Raw genomic sequence first — 21,727 nt, forward strand, 5'->3', positions numbered from 1 at the left:
ACTGATGGAGTAGCTCCTGTCAACCATCATTGTAAGGGATGTATCTCTAATCCGGAGAGTAGCTTTCCCCAGCCCATTTAATGGTAGAATGGGAAAAAGTCCATCTTCTTCCTTGGAGGCCCATCATTGGGATGAGTCTGACTCTTGGCTCTTGGAAAGCTGTAGTCGTCTAGACCTTTTTCCTTGTAGCGGTCCCTTTTCCAATGGCCAGGCTTTTACAATAATGACAGAGTCTAGTAGGGAGCCTTTGCTTGGGAGAGTCCATCTGTTGAAGTTGAAGATTTAAGATTTTATTTGCCCTTCTTTTGGAATTATCTTCTATGGTGCAGACGTTGATTAGCTGGGTTGAAGAGATCAGGGTGGACATTGTTTCCTATTCTATGTGGGTTCTCTTGACTAATGGAGATAGATCTCTGTTTAAATGTTTATAAACATTGAATTGAAGGCGACACCGCTGGAGTTAACGTCTACAGGAATTTCCGTTAAAATTCCTGTATTTTCCTTGAAATTCCTGAAATTCCAGAATTTCCTTTAAAAACAATTTGAAGTCTTCTGTAGTAACCATGAACAGATTCATCAGGCTTTGGGTGCATGCTTGAATTTTATTCCAGTCTACTGACGTAGGGAGAGCCCTCGGGATGGCAAGAAGCAGCGTTTGGCTATGGAACGAGCTTGCTCATGTGAAAGAGCTGGTGGTTGACTTACTTGGAATTCTAAAAATTGTTCAGGACTTTCCCAATTAGCAGTTTTCATCTAATGCTGGGCTTGACCTTCTCCAACAGGCATGTGGATTAATTCTGGGAAGCAAGGTGGATAAGTTTGAATCACAATATTGAATTCTTCAACAAATCTATGAGGATCATCAATTACCTTGGAAAATTCTTTTACTATAGCTCTAAATTCAGGTTTGTTCTATGGGATGTAAGCAATTACTGGTTTAGTAGGGTCCTCAGAAGGCCTAATTTTAAAAGAGAGAGATTTAACAGGCTCAGCTGGTAAGGTTTCAGCACTAGAGAAGAAAGGGAGTTCAGACAAAGGAAGGGGTTTAGAAGAGGGCAAATGTGGCTGTAGAGGAGGTGGGGCAGTGGGGTTAGGGGAAACAGCCAACCTTGCTGAGGAAGAGCCCTCAGGTGCTTTTGTAAGTCCTTTCTGTTGTTTATTTCCTTCAGTTAACTTAGAAATAGTATTCTGTAAAGAGGCAATTTTAGAATCTTGAATATGTTTAGAAGCCTCTAGATACCAATTAAAATACCTATTTAGGGGCCGGCCCGTGGCCCAGTGGTTCAAGTTCCACATGCTCCACTTCAGCGGCCTGGGGTTTGTGGGTTCAGATCCTGGACGCAGACCTACTCTACTCATCAGCCACACTGTGGAGGCACCCCACGTAGAAAATAGAAGAAAACTGGCACAGGTGTTAGCTCAGGGACAATCTTCCTCAAGCCAAAAAGAGGAATATTGGCAACAGACATTAGCTCAGAGCCAATCTTCCTCATCTTTTTGACAAGTCCAAGCAGTAAGTTTCTTGGCTTAAGGATGGGGAGAGATTCTTGGCGAATGTTCATTAGCCAAGGGATATATTTCAGTCTTCTGTAATCAGGCATTTATGAGAACAAATAATCTCTCAGTCCTTATGTTTTGTTTTCCTGAGGGTGTAGGTATTCGATTTTCCATTTTATGTCCTACAGTTTCCATTTTAGATTGAATTCTTTCACACTTACGCACAGGTCTGCCGGACCAAAGTTAAGTATCACATCACACCACGCTCATGTGACTAGAATGCAGGTAGTCAACCATCTAGGCAAACTTTTTAAATGTTATCTACCTTATATATGTGGATTTCTTGGCAAAGGTGCTTCCATCTCTTGAACTTTAATCAGCCAAATAGCACAAAGTGACTCCCTAAGCAGAGATAAGGAGGGGTATCAGGGGGAAAAGGGATTATTCCCAATTTGGCAGTTTCTTCCCCCAAATCCATAATGTATCCAACATCTCACTCTTTACACGTGACCTTTGTTTTCTCATATCTGAATTTCCTTAAAATAAGAGCCTTCAACTTTCTAAAATATGCCTCCATTGTGGCAGCACCAGACCTCCATTTAGGTCTGAGAAACAGGTCCAGAGCTCCTGGAATTAGAAAGCCCCAGCCTGGCGTAGGATAAGGAGACTTGGAAATATGGGACAAAGTCAATCTTGCTTACAGTTGAGTAGAAGATTCAATTTGCTTTAATGCTCTTGGTAATTTAAGAATAAGTAGCCTTTAATTTACCATTGTTGTCACACCCCTTTCCTCATGTAACTTAGAGTTATTCTATAGCAACAAATGGCACTCTAAGTTGTATGTTCACAGACCCAATATGCGGGATTGGATATATTATTAGGGCCTGTTGTTTTCCAGATGATACTTTGATGAACATTGATCTCTGAAAAATGCCAACATCTACTGCCACAATCTAGCAAATATTCAAAAAACTATTAATGAATAACCAGATGGGTGAGTGACCAGAAAATGTGGGTTAGTCTCAGAGATGCTGCCAACAAAAGGAACTCCATTGTCCCACATTTAAGTATTTTAGTTAATTTTCATACTAAACTTCAAAAAAAAACTAGGTTAATTGATTTAGTATGGTTAATTCAACTTATCTTAGTTCAAATGATTTTTCAAGGCTTATCCAAAGTTGTGATATTGGTCGGAAAATATCACAGGAATTTCCCCCTGTGTTTTGTCCATTGTACACTGAAAATGCTGTGAACAATGACCACATTAATTTCTGCTTTCTGCATTAAAGGGAAAATGTATGGAAGAATTAAGTTAAGACTAGAGTTGTGTTAAGAATTTTTTAAAGCAAGCAGAAAACAAAAGGCATGTGGGCCTAATTTAACATCATGACTTGGAATCTGAACTAATTACTGGAACTGTGATGGTATATAGTGCATTTCTGAACCCAGGAGATATTAAGAAAAATAAGAAATAATCTCCTTCATTTTAAACTCAGATTGATTCCCTTGGATCCTGCCATATGAACTATGGGACCAGCGTAGTGGTAGGTGCTCCTCCATCAGCCAAGATGTTCACCTATGACCTCAGGCTGCTCTTCACCGGTCACACGTGAAAGGGATGCATTTTTGGAGGTGTGGATGGCAGACCCTCTGGCCTGGGGGTGATGGCTTTAACTCTGTTTCTTTGGTAAGTTAGAGAAGCCTGTTTTCTCATCATATCTCCCTTAAAGGTTCTTCTTCCAAGGATGGGTCTGAAGTAATCTAAAATGAGACTGTGACCACGATGCAAAAGATAGTTACCTACTCCTCACCTTGATTTAGGGCTAATATTGATGGGTGTATTTTTAATATTAGGATCTGGAAATCAACTTCCCCAAAGGCCTGAATGAGAGACATTGGCAATGTCTCTATTGGAATGATTTTATGGGACAGGAAGTTCTGATTTAATCCGTTATTTTCAATATACACAAGAACATATGAAAAATAGAATTGCTTCAATTCACAATAGCATCAGAAAAAAATTGTGGACCCAAAGCCAAAATAAACAAAAGGAATTGTCACGTTTTATAGTTGAGATTCACACCAGAGTGACTGACACAGACAATGGTCAATTATCAGTCCTGATCTTACATGAACTATCAGCAGAATTTGATACAGCTGGCGGCTCCCTTTTTCTCAAATACTATGTTCACTTGGCTTCTAAATATTTTCTCCTCCTCTCCCTCCTTTTCCCTCACTGGGGAATCTTCCACGTCCCTCAAACCTCTAGCTTTGGTGTGCCCTAGGGCTGGTTCTCAGATCTCTTCTTATTTACATTTACAATACTTCCAAGGTGATCTCCTCTGGTATCATGGATTTAAATACACCCTATTCATCACACTTCAGATTACATCTTGAGCCTAGACGCTACTTAAGCTACAGACTCATATACCCATATAGACATGCAAATTTAACTTTGCCTGAAACCACCCCTGATTCCACCATCTCCTCCCATCTCAATAAACGACAGTTCTGTCATTCCTGTTGCTCAGGCCTGGAACTCTGGATTACATGCTTTCTCTCATACAATGAATGTTTCAGCAAATCCTGTTGGCTCTGTCTTCAGAATATATCCAGGATCTGACCCTTTCTCACCAGCACCATCACTTGTCCAAACTCCCGTCATCTCCTTCCTGCATGATGGTAACCTTTTAAATGGTCTCCCTGCTTTTGCCCTTTGCTCCCATATAGAGTATTCCCCACAGAGCAGCCAGAGTGAGACCCCCTAAAAGGGAAATCAGATCAGGTCACTCCTCTCTCAAAACCCTCTCAATGGTTTCCTTTCTCACTCAGAATAAAATCCTCAAACGTGCCCTGGCTGTAAGGCCCCGCAGCTACTTCCTTCTGTTGCCACCCTGCCTCCTCCCTGCGCGGGCTTGCCTGCACTCCACCTAAATGCCTTTGCATTTACTCTGCCCTCTCTCTGGCATATTCTTTCCCAAGATTTCTGGCTAGCTCATTTATGTTTTGGTTCAGATGCCACCTTATTAGGCAAGGCTTCTCTGAGGTGTATAAAATAGCATTCCTTCCTCGCCTCCTTCCAGGGCCCCACCCCGGTCCTCTGGCACTGCCTAGCCCTCTTACTCTGCTTGCCTTTTCTCTTGTGTGCTCCTCTCTGTGTTGACTGATTTGTTTATTGTCAGTCTCTCTGCACTAAAATGAGAGGATTCTCATGCTTCCTGAGCGCAGGGACTGGGGATGTTTTGCCTCTGTTATAGTCCCAGCTTCTGGAAGGGTGCTTGGTCCTTCATGCGTACTCAAAGATATTTATTGAATAACTGAATTTTACTTCTAACAGTACTGAATAACCCATAATATCCCCACGTCCCACAAATAGTCAAAGTGAGGAGGCTTAGCTTATATCTCTTATTATTTGTTCCTCCATTCAAGGCTTATTTCCTCTAAGGACCCTTCTCTAAAGAACCTCATTCATATCAACCAGCCAGGTAATGTTATGGAAAGAGAACAAGCTTTAGCCTCATGTTGACCCTTGTTTGTGTCATGGGTGACCTTGACAAAAGCTGTAACAGCAGAGTGCTGAGTGGGCTCAAGACAGAATGGGTATGAAAGGAACTGAAAAGGGAAACAGTGAGTTGGAGACAATTCCTTCTGTAAAGGTTTTACGTAAAAGGAGAAGAGATATGGGGCAGCTAAAAGGAAATGAAGGGGTCAAGAAAGATTTGTGGGATTTTTTTGCCTTTGTTTTTTTAAGATGGGAGAAATAAAGCTTATTTGTGTGCTGTTGAGAATAGTCCAATGTGGGTAAAAGGTAATAACGTAGGAGAGAGAGGAGCAAATATAAGATAATAAAATATAAAGATTATTTAGTAAAGTCTAAAGAGAAAATGTGTGCTTATTTTACAGGTTGGAAAAGCAGAGATGATGTTCTAAAACTAGTGACTGATTTCCTGGCAGAGAAATTTGACCTGGACCAGTTGATAACCCATGTTTTACATTTTAAAAAAATCAAGGAAGGATTTGAATTGCTTTATTCAGGCCAAAGATATCTCCTTTTTAATGATGATCTTGTCTCCTCCCCACAGGCTACTTTTAAAATTTGATATTTATAAATGTACCTGTTTCCTTCATATCTTATTTCTGACTATTTAATCTAGCAAGTTTGATATAGCTGATTACTTCTGCCTCGTAGACTTAGTATATCATTGTCTATATTAACCATTTTAAAAAGTCCTCTGGACTTTTGCACTGGATTGATTTCATCTTGGCTATTTTTATTTCATTATAAAGATGCTCACTTCAAGTAATGCCACAAAACCTCCTTACTTCACAGTTTCTCAAGTGCTATTTCAAATGTACTTTCTTCTGATCCTTGCAGGCAAGGTATTATTATTGTTACCATTCTTAGTTGAAGAAACTAGTGTCGTGAGAAGCAAATAAATAACTCGCTATACCTTGTAAGGGCAGCAGGAGGATGCAAGCTCAATGCAAACACTGTGCTCCTTTCCCCACCCTGGAATTCCTCTGACAGAGCTGGCAAGCTCCCGGTAAACCTGGATGCTCTTGTCAGTACTCTTGTTGCTTCTGAGGGTTGAGCAAGGGTAGAAGTAGAACGAGCGAGGAATTCACACAAATGTCAGCTATGGTGTTTGCCTTTGGGTGTCTGGGACAGCAGTCAGAGAGCCTACCTGCTGGATGAAATGGGGTTTCTTTCCCTGGGTCTGTAAATATTTACTGAGAAGCCACTATGTGCTATGGATTTGGGTTTCATTAGCAAAATGCAACTGCACATGAATCTGAGATCCAAATTCTCACTGAGTTTTCGCCTGAGTGATTCTGCAATGTTGTGTCTTGTCTCTACATCTGATCTAGACCACGGAGTCATTGTATTATGAACATATGTTTAAATTCTTTCTAAGCAAGAAAAAAATGGGCTAAACTGTCAGAACTCCCCCCCACCCCCCCAGACAAGTTTACTCAGTTAAGCAAAACTAATAGCTTAGTATGGCCAGCTTGAAAAATAGCTACTCATTGTGGACCAAAGAAACATAAATTCCTCTCTCAGGAATTTTGCTTCAACTATCACCTTAATGCAGTGACTTCCAAATTGACATTTACAAACCTAAGCTCTTTAATTTCCATCTACTTCCTGCATAGTTCCACTTGCATGTCTCACTTGCATCAACTTCAACCCAAAATAATTCTTCCACTAGTATGTCTTATCTCAGCAAACAATGCCACTTATTCTTCTTTTACAAACTAGAAGCCATAGCATCACATTTGACTTCTTCTTCACTCCTGCCTACCACATACAAACTGATGCTAAACCCCAATGATGCAACCTCATTTCCCCTCCAACATCCCTCCCTCTCCTTGCCCATGATAGTTACCTTAGTTCTGTCTAATCATCTCTCACCAGGACATGTTGACACAGCAGCGTGATAATAGGTTTCCTGCCCTCTGTATTCTACCATACTAGCCAGGCTTTCTCTAAGCTGCAGAAACTCAAGTTGCTCCAAAATGTCAATGCCTCAGCATGGTTTTGAAAGCCTTTACTATTGGACCACAATCTATTTTCATTTATTAAGGTATCCAGTCATGTGCAACTAAGAATTTAGTAGCCCCTCTACTGCAGCCTCTGTGCTGGGCTCTGGGGCTAAAGTGAGGGAGTAGGTCTTATCTACTTTTACAGTCTCCTAGGCATCCAGAAGTCTAAACACACTGGATTAGCCTTCCTTTTCCACTTTCCTAGTCTTATTTATACTTTCTCCTCGGCCTGAAAATCCCTTTCCTGTTGTCAGCCTGTTGCAATTGAAGTGATGCTTCAAGAATCAGTTTAGATTCCCTTATCACAGAGCCGCAAGAAATAAAATTAACTGGTGAGGACCTCTGGCACAGAAGAATTTCCAGTAGCAGAATTTCCCTGAAGTTTGCCATAACAGATAGGAAGGACAATTACTTCAACTGTTCTTGTTTTACATTTCAGCATTCAAACCGTCCCGACGTTTCGAGATTCGAAGTGGCAGGAGATCCGTGTTATGTGGTAGTGACCTGGGGCTTCCCTTTCCACACTTTCCTCCACTGTGTGGACTGCGGCTCTGTTTCACAAATACAAGCAGAAGTAGAGGATTTGGTGAAGAGATATAATCTTTATGAAATATATATATATAGTTTTTTGAGGAATATTAGCCCTGAGCTAACTACTGCCAATCCTCCACCTTTTGCTGAGGAAGACTCGCCCTGAGTTAACATCTGTGCCCATCTTCCTCTACTTTATACGTGGGACGCCTACCACAGCATGACGTGCCAAGCGGTGCCACGTCTGCACCCAGGATACGAACCAGTAAACCCCGGGCCGCCCAGAAGTGGACCGTCCACCACGGGCCAGCCCTGAAATAAATATTTAGAGTCTTACAAGCACCTGAGAATTAGCCGGGGCTTTGGTCAACAACATTAAAATTTAAAATTTACATTCTCTTTGGCTGTAGTTACATATCTTGAAAAAAATATGCTTGGATTTTTATGTTGGAATAGAGCTTTTTTAAAAGGAGTTTTAACCAGCTGCCACCACTTAGAGCAGATTTAGCATGTAAATATATGGTATTGTATTTCCTAAAGTAATATTCATTTTACAGATGGCCTTTAACACATTGGAACTGTTTTTTAAAATTCAAATGTAAATATTTTTTAAAAACACTTGTCATAGATTAACTTGCATTAGATTTTGAAATCGGCCCATTGTGTGATACAAGTTAATTGATTAGATTAGAAAAGAAATAGGGAGATTTAAGGGAAAGGCACATTTGTCAATGATTAACTTTACGAATCATCATTATATAACTGAGAGAAATGGAAGAAGCATACTATAAGGGTGTATGAGACTATTTGCCAGCATATATTAATATTTCAGGAAATATGCCTTTTTATACTACTTAGATATAAAAGTGCAGCTGGAATCACCTTGTAATTTGTATCCTGGTGTTCAGGTCAATAAAGTAGAACCATTAGTCCCTAAGTCCTTATTTACTTAGTAATGACTCCACTTAAAAAATGTTTTAGATTTGGTCCAACTGCACTGGCATATCTATGTGCATATAATACATTAAAAATTCTAAATAAAATTTAAATATTTTACAAAATATTTTGTAGTGATATATTTTCTTTCAAGAGGGCAGGTTTATTTTGTTATTGAGCTTTTATTGGCCGTGGATAAAACATTAAAGCACATGAAAACGTAAAACACTTTATAAGAAAAATAAGTAAGGTAGACATAGCAAAAATTGAGGGTTTCCATTTAAGGATGTCATGTAGCTTAGACAGTCCTGCCTAGGTAGATTGCAAAGTGTCCCGGTAAATATGAGCCACGTTACACAATGAATATTTCCCAATGAAAGTGACTTCAGCCCAAAGGTCAAAAGCTTTCTTTTGTTTTACCAGTTTGTTGATCTAGGCTCAATCGAGGTTTAAAAAAAACACCACAGCTGAAACACCTGAAAAGGATATGGAGCTGGTCTGTGAAGTACCTGCATCAGCAGCCAAGGGCAGCTATGGCAGTTCTCAAAGTCCTGATAAATCACCATGGCTTATAAAGATGTACACTCTACACCTAAGAATCATTTGAGACATTTCCCTCATCCATTAGACATGTCTATAGTTAGGACACTAGGACCTAATCAATGAAGGAAAACTGTCCCCAAAAAAGCGTTTTTAACCAGAAAAATATGGAAAACAAAAAAAACAAATTAATGCTTATGTCTCTTATCTCAAATTTAAACAACATATTAAATAAGGATATCTAAAGTTGTATATGAATATAGTTACATCAAAAGAAATAAATTCAAGAAGGAATAAACATTTATATTCTCAGATCAGTTTTTGAAATGAACTCCACTTTATGCCTAGAGCTTCCGTAAATTATATTTTTACAAATGATACATGTTACGATTTTACATATTTAATATTCATTATGAAACTTTGTGGAATAATTTCTCACTTCTGAGCTTGTCATTGGCCAAATAGTGAACAGAAAGGCCTCCTACTATCTTGCCAGGAAAACTTACTTAGGAATAGTTTTTTATCTTTTCTCCACTGTATGTTCTTGGCACCTTTGTTGAAGATGAGCTGTCTGTAATGTGTGGTTTTACTTCTGGGCTTTCAGTTCTGTTCCATTGATCTGTGTGCCTGTTTTTGTACCAGTTCCATGCTGTTTTCATTACTATAGCTTTATAGTACATTTTGAAGTCAGGGATTGTGATACCTCCAGCTTTGTTCTTTTTTCTCAGGATTGTATTAGCAATTCGGGGTCTTTTGTTGCCCCATATGAATTTTAGGATTCTTTGTTCTATTTCCATGAAGAATGTCATTGGGAGTCTGATAGGGATTGCATTGAATCTTTAGATGTCTTTGGGTAGTATGGACATTTTAACTATGTTTATTCTTCCAATCCATGTGCATGGAATCTCTTTCCATCTCCTTATGTCATTATCAATTTCTTTCAGTAATGTCTTATAGTTTTCATTGTATAAGTCCTTCACCTCCTTGGTTAAATTTATTCATAAATATTTTATTCTTTTTGTTGTGATTGTAAATTGAATTGTATTCTTGAGTTCTCTTTCTATAAGTTCGTTATTAGAGTATAGAAATGTAACTGATTTTTGTAAGTTGATTTTGTACGCTACAACTTTACTGTAGTTGTTAATTATTTCTATTACTTTTCCAATGAATTCTTTAAGGTTTTCTATATATAAGATCATGTTGTCTGCAAACAGCAAGCGTTTCACTTCTTCACTCCCTATTTGGATTCCTTTCTCTTGCCTAATTTCTCTGGCTAAGAACTCCAGTACTGTGTTGAATAAGAGTGGTGATAGTGGGCCTCCTTGTCTTATTCCTGTTCTCAAAGGGATGTCACTCAGTTTTTGCCCATTGAGTATGATGTTGGCTCTGGGTTTGTCGTATATGGCCTTTATTATGTTGAGGTAATTTCCTTCTATTACCATTTTGTTAAGAGTTTTTATTGTAAAAAAAATAAATGGCTGTCGTATCCTATCAAATGCTTTCTCTGCATCTATTGAGATGATCATGTGGTTTTTATTCCTCATTTGGTTAATGTGGTGTATCACGTTGATTGATTTGTGGATGTTGAACCATCCCTGTGTCCCTGGTATAAATCCCACTTGATCATGATGTACGATCTTTTTGATGTATTGCTGTATTCGGGTTGCCAATATTTTGTTGAGGATTTTTGCTTCTATGTTCATAAGCAATATTGGCCTATCGTTTTCTTTTTTTGTGTTGTCCTAGTCAGGCTTTGGTTTCAGAGTGATGTTGGCCTCATAGAATGTGTTAGGAAGTGTTCCATCTTCCCTAATTTTTGGGAGTAGCTTGAGAAGGATAGGTATTAAATCCTCTCTGAAAGTTTGGTAGAATTCTCCAGGGAAGCCGTCTGGCCCTGGGCTTTTAGTTTTTGGGATGCTTTTGATTGCTGTTTCAATCTTTTTACTTGTGATTGGTCTATTGAGATTCTCTCTTTCTTCTTGATTCAGCTTTGAGAGGTTGTAAGAGTCTAAGAATTTATCCATTTCCTCTAGATTGTCCATTTTGTTGGCATACAGTTTTTCATAATATTGTCTTATAATCCATTGTATTTCTGTGGTATCCATTGTTACTTCTCCTCTTCCAATTCTAATTTTATTTATCTGAGCTTTCTCTCTTTTTTTTCTTTGTAAGCCTGGCTAGGGGTTTGTCAATTTTGTTTATCTTCTCAAAGAACCAGCTTCGTTTCATTGATCTTTTCTATTACCTTTTTTGTTTCAATAGCATTTATTTCTGCTCTGATTTTTATTATTTCTCTCCTTCTGCTGATTTTGGGCTTTGTTTGTTCTTTTGCTAATTCAGTTAGGTATAGTTTGAGATGGCCTATTTGGAATTTTTCTTGTTTGTTAAGGTAAGTCTGTATTGCAATGAATTTTCCTCTTTATATGGCTTTTGCTGCATCCCATATGAGTTGGTATGGTATATTTTCATTTTCATTTGTCTATAGCCCTTTTTTGATTTCTCCTTTAATTTTTTCAATGATCCATTGTTTGTTCAATAGTGTGTTGTTTAGTCTCCATATCTTTCCCCCTTTCTCAGATTTTTCCTTCCAATTAATTTCTAGCTTCATGGCATTGTGATCAGAAAAGATGCTTGTTATTATTTCAATCATCTTAAATGTATTGAGGCTTTCCTTGTTTCCCAACATATAGTCTATCCTTGAGAATGTTCCATGCGCACTTGAGAAGAATGTGTATTCTGTTTTTGGATGAAGTGTTCTATATATGTCTATTAAGTTCAACTGGTCTAGCTTTTCATTTAATTCCACTGTTTCCTTGTTGATTTTCTGTCTGAATGATCTATCCATTGATGTGAGTGGAGTGTTGAGGTCCCCTACTATTATTGTGTTATTATTAATATCTACTTTTAGGTTTGTTAATAGTTGTTTTACATACTTTGGTGCTTCTGTGTTGGTACATAGATATTTATAAGGGTTATGTCTTCTTTGTGGAGTGTCCCTTTAATTATTATATACTGTCCTTCTTTGTCTCTCTTTACCTGTCTTATCTTGAGGTCTACTTTGTATGATATGAGTATTGCAACATCTGCTTTCTTTTGTTTGACATTAGCTTGGAGTATGGTGTCCCATCCCTTCACTCTGAGCCTGTGTTTGTCATTGGAGCTGAGATGTCTTTCCTGGAGGCAGCATATTGTTGGATCTTGTTCTTTAATCCATCTCACCACTTTGCGTCTTTTTATTGGAGAATTTAATCCATTTATGTTTAGGGTGATTGTCGATATATGAGGGCTTAATGCTGCCATTTTATCACTCGTTTTCCAGTTCTCCTGCATTTCCTTTGTTTCTCACCCTGTGTATTTTGGTCTATCAACTGAATTATGCAGTTTTTTATTTTGTGTTTCTTTGTTTTCTCCTTATTTATTATTTGTGTCTCTGTTCTGCTTTTTTGTTTAGTGGTTACCATGAGGTTTGTATTCAAAATCTCGTAGATAGAATAGTCCATTTTCTAAGGGCCTCTTATTTCCTTAGACTAAACCGATTCAGTCCCTCTCCTCTTCCCCTCCTAAGTTGTTTTTCTCACATCTTATTCCATCTTGTGTTGTGAGTTTGTGATTAAAATGACAAGATTATCTGTGTTTTTGGTGTTGTCCTTTCCTTTGTCTTTAATGTGATTCTTGAGTATTTCCTAACTTGTTCTGATGTATAGCTACAATTTTCTGATTTTGTCTACCTATTTACCTCCTTACTCTGTGCTTTGTAACCCCTTTCTCCTTTTTTTTTTTTTTCAGGTATGAGGGCTTTCTTGAGGATTTCTTATAGGCGGCATCTCATGGCTATGAACTCCCTGAACTTTTATCTAGGAAAGTTTTTATTTCTCCATCATATCTGAAGGATATTTTCACTGGATAGAGTATTCTTGGCTGAAAGTTTTTGTCTTTCAAAGATTTGAATATGTCATCCTAGTCTCTCCTAGCCTGTAAGATTTCTACAGAGAAATCTGCTGAAAGCCTGATAGGGGTTCCTTTGTAGGTTATTTTCTTCTGCCTTGCTGCCCTTAATATTTTTTCTTAGTCATTGACTTTTGACAGTTTTACTATTATATGCCTTGCAGTAGGCATTTTACATTGACATATTTAGGAGATCTGATAGCCTCTTCCACATGGATTTCCATCTCCTTTCCTACCTTTGGGCAGTTCTCTGCTATTATTTCTTTGAACAAGCTTTCTGCTCCATTCTCCTTCTCTTCTCCCTCTTGAATACCTATAGTTCTTATGTTGCATTTCCTAATTGAGTCGGATATTTCTTGGACACTTTCTTCATTTCTTTTGAGTCTTAGTTCTCTCTCCTTCTCTGTCTGGAGCATTTCAACATGTCTATCCTCGATTATGCTGATTTCCTCCTCTATGAGGTCTACTTGAGTGTTGAGGGAATCCGTATTTTGCTTTATCTCTTCCATGGTGTCTTTCATCTCCAATATTTCTGATTGGTTCTTCTTTATTGTTTCAATCTCTTTTGTGAAGTAGCTCCTGAACTCGTTAAATTGTTTCTCTCCATTCTCTTTTAACTCATTGAGATTTTTAATGATAGCTGTTTTGAATTCTCTGTCATTTACATATTTCTGTGTCCTCAGGACTGATTTCTGGGTACTTGTCATTTTCTCTCTGGGCTGGAGATTTAATAGAATTTTTGATAATGCTAGAGGGTGTGGCTGTGTTTTTGCACATCATGGTATTATTTGATTGCAGTTACTGCCTATCATCACTGAGTGGGCATCAAGAGCCAAGTATTCTGAGCCCTTTGTGTTCCACCAAGATTGCAGACAGTGGAGCCAGCACTGGGTGGGTTGCAGGGAGGGGCTCTTTCTTCTGCATGCTCTTTGGGCTTTCTTGCTCTTCCCTTCCTATCTGCTCTCCTGGGGTGTTGGTTTGATGAGGTCACCCCTGCATTAGCTTTAAGCTTGGTAAGGGCTTTCCCATAGGCTGCAAGGGCCCTCAGGGATCTTTGATGTTCCTGCAAGTGAAAACCCCCTCCCCCCTGCCCTCCCTGTCAGAGGCAGCCCACAATCGCAGATCCCAGTCTTTTGGGGAAGGAGTGGAGTTTTATTTTACTCTATTCTACCTCCTCTGAGGGGGCTGCAGCCTTTCCACCCTCTGTCGTATGGCTGTGTGGGTCTCGCAGATGTCTTTTGTGTTGTGTTTGGAAGTCCTCTGTTGGAGTAGGAATGTCTTTTTAGTTGTATGGGGGAGGGGAGAGATAGCTGGGAAAGCTCACTCTGCCATTATGCTGACATCGCTTGGAACAGTTTTTTAAATCATCAGAAAACACTGATTCTAAGTAGAAATCTGGAAATTGATAGTTTTTGTATATTTCTCATTTCTAGTCATTAAAGCTTTGTCAAACTGAGTTCTTGCACGTTAAACCAAGGGATAAATGAGAAGAAATAGCTAGAGGAATGTTAAACAAAATATCCTGCTTCATGTTTAAAGAATAATCTAGAATTTTCATCTTTTAAATCATGTGTGAAGAGCATTCATTCAGCATTTTTTTTCACTTCAACCATGCACCAAGCACTGAATTAGGTAAACATCCAGCTCACAGCAGTGAATAAAACAGACATGGTTTCTGCCCTTACAGAGCATATAGTGTAATATGAGACCCATTTAATAAGAAAGTAAACATATAAATATATCGCTTAAACTTGTGATGTGTTAAATAGGGCAATGATCAAGGTACTGTGTTAGAGAAAAAAGGAGAAGAAAGGGAAGAAATTTCCAACTTTCTATAAGGTGTCTTGGAAGTCCACTCTGAGAAGGTCAATTTAAGCTCACATCTGAAGGATGAGCTGGAGCCAGCCCTGTGAAGAGAGGGGCAAAATTCTCCCGGTTGAAGGAGTTACATGTTCAAAGGCCAGGAATTTGGAAAAGTTGACCATCTCTAACTGGGAATTGTAAAAAAGCCAGCCCAGCTGGTATTTGCCTCCAAACATTAAAGATATTGTTTAGGTTCATGAACCTGAAAATTGCTAATTCCTAATGGACATTTTTATACATTTATTTATTTCAGTAGCCAGCTTTCTCACATACTTGTCTGGAAAAGAACATTCTTAAATTATTACCAAGATTTATATGAAATAATTTTTACTTAGAGGAATAAAATGACTACATATAGCTTCCCCAGGAATATTCTTTCCCGCAGGATCTCAACTCCAGTCTGCAAAAGTTCCTTCTACCAGAATTTTCCTTCTTGTTTCTTGCTCCTCTTTATATGTAAAATTTTCTATGTTCCTCTCTAATAATTAGCTAACTGGACTCAGAAACTGGTTTATAGTATTTATCTCCTTTATTCATATGCATCTGTCCATCTTTTTGTTCCTTACTCCCACACAGAGTGGTATTCCTTTCACTAAGGAAAACGAAAGTCCCTGTTACTCCAGAAAACCAGCCTTAGGTTCTAGTACTTCCTTTGACTACTCTTCTGACATTGCCAGTCACCCCACAGGCCCAGAGAAGTGACTGATGCCTTTCCTCAGAGTTCAACTCATTACACATGCAAAGTTTCAGAAGATAGGGACCATGCTCCAAATTCTTTCTTAAGTATCTAGTGGAATATTTTGTTCCCAGTGGACACCACACAAACATTCTTGAACAATTCAACAATTGAATTGAGGGGATTATATAATTCTGGCTGTGTCACATGTCCAAAGCACTAAATACATCGTCACGTTAGCCAAAGAATTGAAGAAAGTAGCAAGATATATTCTTGGCAACTCCTCCTTCAGGTAGTCAAATATTTAATTTCAAATTTTGGCTTACTTTCCCCTACTGTGAATGAACAAGACTCTCACTTAAAATTCAAGTCAATATTTTAATTAAAAATATTTGTTTGAGTTTTCAATTGCACATTTGGTAACAGCAATGTTTTACCTTTGCTAGCATTTTATAAATTTCAATGCAAGTTTTGGCAAAGAACCGTATACTTATATAACTATCTGGCATGCTTCAAATGGAGTGCTGCTTATTTAGCAATGTCTTTTGTGAAACAAACTTTCCTACGAAAAAGTCATGAAATACAAATATTGTGCTCTGATTGTGGATTACAACTCTAGTCAATGCATGATGTGGTGGCCTGATTCCAAAGGCCTGGGTTAAAACTCTCCACATCTGAGGCCCCATTGAGCTCCAACTTTCAAAGGCTTTAATGAGAAGGAGGACTCTTGGTTTCTCTTTACTCTGGAAAAGAAGACTGAGGAGTGTCTCCCTAGGAATAAAAAGTGCTAAAGCACTTTCAATTTGTCTTTGCAAAATAGGGGATCCATGCTAAGCACTTTAGTTCTGGCAAATGAGAATCATAGGCATAGACTCTCCCCAGGAAGACATCGAAGGTTCTGGGAAGCACTTGGTGGAATTCGAAAGAAACTCTCAAGTGAGTCAGCTTGACCAAGGATTAAATAACTTGGCAAGAAAGAGAGAGAGGACTGGGTTCTAGGACTCAGCCCTAACACTATCAGGAGGCTCTATTTCATCCTATCTGTTTCTAGGATGCTTGCTATGGCAGAATTCTACCCTAATTTGGGCTGTTGTCCCTTTGAAATTTTAAAAATTATCACTTTAACATATGGTTTTCTTGAAAGCCCATTTCCCCCTCTTTTGAGGTTTGTATTATTTAAAGAATAATTCCTATCTCTTTCCTCCACTTTCTTTGTTAATTGATTAAACCATGGGAAATATGCCATGTTGTTTAAATTACTTCCTCTGCTTGTAACACGGGTAAAATGAAGACACGGGGCTACTTCCCTACTTGGGAGGTCTATATCAGAGGCTACCAGACTAAGGACTTTCACAGAGGAGCTCAGGCATGTTCCTTTGGTGTTGCTGCATTAGGTAATGCTTTTAGGAATAGTAAGAGTCCCTGAAAGGGGAAACACCTAATCATTCCCTGAAGTCTCCACACCTCACTTTGAGACCTCTGTTATGAGGTTTCTCTGCCTTTATTCCAGAATATTTTCCTCCTTTTAAAAATTTACACAATGGAAATATCCGTGAAAGCCCATGTCCCACTACTTTTCCCTAAAACTAGCTTAGCATTTTGACCTTACCCATACGGATTAATTCTCCAACTACTGGGAATAACCACATGGATACTCCATGGGTAATTCAAACTAACATGGCCAAATTAAACCCCTTCTTTCCTCCAGAGCTGCTCTACCTCCTGTGTTCTCCTCTTTAGTTTGTGGCCCCACCATCCACTCAAACTGGAAAGCTGGGCATCATGCTCGATTCCTTCCTCTGTACCAGTCTTCACGTCTAATGAATCACCAAGACCTCTTGGTTTTACTTCTTAAATATGAATCAATCAATTCCCTCTCCTTCTTCCCAGTTAGCAGGCTTCCCTGCTTCGTTCCTTCACCTCTTGGCCAAATTCCTGTGATAACCAGCTAACGCACAACCCTGCCTATTGTAGAATGGCTTTGGACTGTCTCATCCAAATCCTCTAAGCCCATCCACAGGAATGTCCAAATTGAGTACTCTCTTTTTTCTGTTCTTTAAAACACAAGAAGGGGGCCAGCCCCGTGGACAAGCGGTTAAGTTCACACACTCCGCTTTGGTGGCCCAGGGTTTCACCAGTTCGGATCCTGGGTGTGGACATGGCACCACTCATCAGGTCACTCTGAGGTGGCGTCCCATATGCCACAATTAGGAGGACCTACAACTAAAATGTGCAACTATGTACTGGGGAGATTTGTGGAGAAAAAGCAGAAAAAAACAAAACAAAACAAAAAACACAAGAAAGCTTTTTGAGAGCAAGGGAAGAGGCAGCACTAACCTCCTTGTACCACATTCTCTCACCTCAGGCCTCAGAGCAGGATACCTCACTGTCCTGGCATGGACAGGATGTGTAGGGTGTAGAGAGAATGCCCTGTTCATTGTGGACCAGCTCTTCTGGGGCCCTGGTTACTTCCTGTTCAGTGGGAGTGAAAGGAACAGGCTACCACCTGAAAAAGATGGATATAATGCCAAGCACAGGTGTACTCTATGGCCAGGGCTCCGATCTTATTGATGACCTCTCCTCCTTTCCATCAGAGCAAGAACTCTTATTACACCTTTTCCCTTAAGAAGATGGGGATTTATCTTTCACTGGCTTGTTTCCCCTGAAAACCAAGATAGAGGATTTTAAATATCATGGACTTAACTGCTTTATCTTTCATTGGAGACAAGCTTAGTAATACTTTGGGAATCATGACATTCTTTTAGTTAGATTTACTGAGTTTTTAAGTATAAGTTTACTCAATACTCACCAAAAACATCATCTGTGAGACTTCCTAAATCTTCCTTATTCTTTGTAAAATTGCCAATACTTAAAGAGAAATTTTCTAAGGTAATTACAAAGAGAACTTTGGGAAACTCCGTATACCCTGTCTCTTCTCTCATTACTCTCAGACTTGTCTTCCCTCAGTATCTAGATTGAGACATCCAAAAGACAAATCTGACCATGCCATTCCTTTACTTAAAAATCTTTCAGTGGCTCTACTTTGCCTCTAGGATGTGAGCATGAATCAAAGGCCCTTTGTGATGGGCCAGCTGACTTCCCACCATGCTCAGGCAACACTAAAATGCTTGCACCCACCATACTCAGGGTTTTTTTTCTTCCTTGCTTTTTCTCTTACTATTCCCCTTCCTAGCGTCTTCTCCCTTCCTGCCCCCTTGTTTTAGCACATTCCTGCTCATCCTTCAGGGTTCAGTTTAGTCTTCACTTCTCCAGAACTTCTCCTCCAATCTTAGCATCTCCCTGCACTCTCAATAACCTGGCTATGATTCTGTCACTGTGTGTACCATGTTACACTGTAGTATTTTGTTCATGTGATTGTTCCTTCACGAGTCTATTCATTATGTCCAGCTGCTGGCAGAGAGGCTAACAAGAATAGATGTCTAACAAATGCATGAATGAAAAGCTCTTGATCCCATGAGGACTGGTTTCCTTGGCATGACTCAGAAGTGGGCTGAAGGTGACAGTATGTAGGTTGAAGAGTCATGGGAGAGTTCATAGTTAAGATAGGAGAAATTAGAAATATCTACTCCCTTTTTTCTTTTTACAAAAAGGTATTGGCTTTTTTCTTAAGATTGGCACCTGAGTTAACATCTGTTGCCAATCGTGTCTTTTTTCCTGCTTCTCCCCATATCCCCCCAGCACATAGTTGCATACTTTTAGTTGTGGGTCCTTCTAGTTGTGGCATGTGGGATGCTGCCTCAGCATGGCTTGATGAGTGGCGCCATGTCCACACCCAGGATCCGAACCAGCGAAACCCTGGACCACCATAGCGGAGTGTGTGAACTTAACCACTCAGCCACGGGGCCAGCCCTACCTGCTTCCTTTTGCATGTGCTGTGGGACACTTTTCCAGCTGCCTGGTTCATTTCTCTTTTCCAGTGGAGTAGAGGAAAATGAAACCACAGCTGAAAACTCTGTACTTGATGGAGACACCAAAATGAAATGCTGCACCAGTTGTGCAACTTGCATAAATTACTTTCTCCCACTTTTCTCATGCACAACCTAGAAATTGCTTTAGGAATGAGAACAAATGTACAGAAAATTGTCTGTCCATCAGTGTATAAATAATTTTCTAGCTTATAAACAGTTTCCTAGGCTCAGGGAGTTATTGCGGAGAGTTATTATTCGATTCCTACTGTGACTCCAAGTTTTTCCAGTGATCTCTAAGTGTCCAAACTGAGTACTCTCTTTTTCTCTAAGTGTTTACTTTGGTTGTTGCTATAATTTTAATTTTTCTATTTTCTCTTTCTTCCTTATGTTGGTGAGCTTCCAACCCCCATAAGCCAGGAACCAGAATTGTCATCACAGTTGTGCTCACACTGCACAGTCACTGCTTATTGACTTGTCTGCTGAACAACTTGAGCACAGGATCTATGTCAGTCATGATCCTAACAGGGAACAGGAGACTTAATCAAACTGAGTTTAATTGAAAAAAGTTTAATAAAGAGTTTTTTCTGAGGTGTAGGCAGGGTTAGACACTCTAACAAGGGGTGATGAAGTATCCAAGGTCTCATTTCAGTGGGAAACTATTGTTACTTCTAGGCCTGAAGGGCAAGGGCAAGGAGAGCTCTAGAATCTGGTGAGAGCTGGAGCCCAGCATAGGGGCTGCCTGAGGAGCTGTGGCCGTAGCAGAGGACACTCACTGCCAGACCAGGCGGGCAAAGGGGAGGACAGGGAAGGAAGACCCAGCCTCTCTCTCCTCCTGCCCTCTGACCTTCTGCAGGTGCTTTGTCTTGACCCAGCTGAATCCCAGAGGCTAGGGAGGCCTGGCATTCCAGCTGTGGGGATCAGCCTCCTGAGGGCAAGCAGGCAGAGGTTGTTGCAGGAGAGCATAGCAACGTTATTGCAAGGCTTTAAGCTTAGCAAGAACAAATTACAAAATGGGTGACTGAAAAATATGCAACTTGCTGATTCCCATAAATTACTGTGTTAGATTGTGTTTTGGAATCAAAGGCCGGAAGGTAGTATCTTATCAAACATGAAGGCAAGGGGCTTAAGAACACTGGGCCCTTGCAGGAACAGTATGCCGTCTGCATAACTTGCCAGATTGTTTGTTCCCAGGATACTCCTTCAGAGAATGGCCTTGTGTAGGGCCAGGGTACATTGAAGGGGGGAAGATTAGAACTGCTGAGCTTTGACTTGCATATTCCTGCTGGCAGGAATTCCTGCTATACTTATACTTTTTGGCCTGCAAATAAATAAGTGGCGATCAGAGGGATGTCACCTCAGTCCTAGAGGCTGATGGTCCCCTGTCCCATTAAATAATATAGAATGTGTTGTGTCTATTATATAGATGTGTTCTGTGTATTAATTCCATCCACCCCTTCAGCAGGCTGCCTAGCTGGTCTCCGCAGCAGAGGGTCTCAAGCACAGGACATAGGCCTCATTCCTCATTTTCTCCCCAGTCCTTAGCACAGTGCTTCGTCTGGGTCCCAGGGAATACTTAGTCATTTATAACTCCCTTTGAAGTATTTAGGGACAAATGAGGCTAATCCAAAGGTGCCTGAGAATTGCTGGTGAAATTGTTCACCAACCAAAGACTGGCCGACCTGACCACTTCTGTTACTGGTGTTTCTTTAACGATTCACAGTCTATGCTCCTTTCATTATTACCACCCCCTCATGGACTTCGGGTTTTGAGACAGTTTGTCTACCAAACATAATTTTAAAGTAATTATTATTAATTAAAACCACACATTGTCACCCAGCTTCTGATCAGCAGAAAATATCTGAGGTTACCACACTGAGTTTATACAACACAAACAAAATAGAAGCAACTTGACCTTCTAGTCAGCCTCTGCGGTCCTGTCCAGAAAAAGACACATGCTTATTTAACCTCCCAGCTAGCTCTTCACCCTTGTTTTGCCCTTCTCAAAGCTTCAGGGCCCTCTAAGATCAAGAACCAATGGAGTAAGTCTTGAAATCTGATAAACCAGTATTCTGTAGAGGAATTAACACTAACGTGAAATTTGCAATTGACTTTGTGATCACCGCCTCCCCTTTTATAATTTAAACGTAATTGTATACGAATTTATATATTTTTTCAGAGCTGTAGACTAATGCAGTTCTTAAAAGGACAAGATTTGTGTCTTGAAGAGGCAAAGTACTGGGACAAAAAGATCTGTTTTCTCTACCAT

At 39.6% G+C, this 21,727-nt stretch overlaps 1 pseudogene; it reads left to right on the top strand.

The window, feature by feature from the left end:
* LOC139082618 (all-trans-retinol dehydrogenase [NAD(+)] ADH7-like) overlaps positions 1–5,597 on the top strand; it is a 31,397-nt pseudogene extending 25,800 nt beyond the window's left edge.
* Positions 5,598–21,727: the final 16,130 nt, after the last annotated feature.

The sequence above is a fragment of the Equus przewalskii genome, chromosome 3 (genome assembly GCF_037783145.1).
Source record: "Equus przewalskii isolate Varuska chromosome 3, EquPr2, whole genome shotgun sequence".
NCBI classification, from domain to species: Eukaryota; Metazoa; Chordata; class Mammalia; order Perissodactyla; family Equidae; genus Equus; species Equus przewalskii.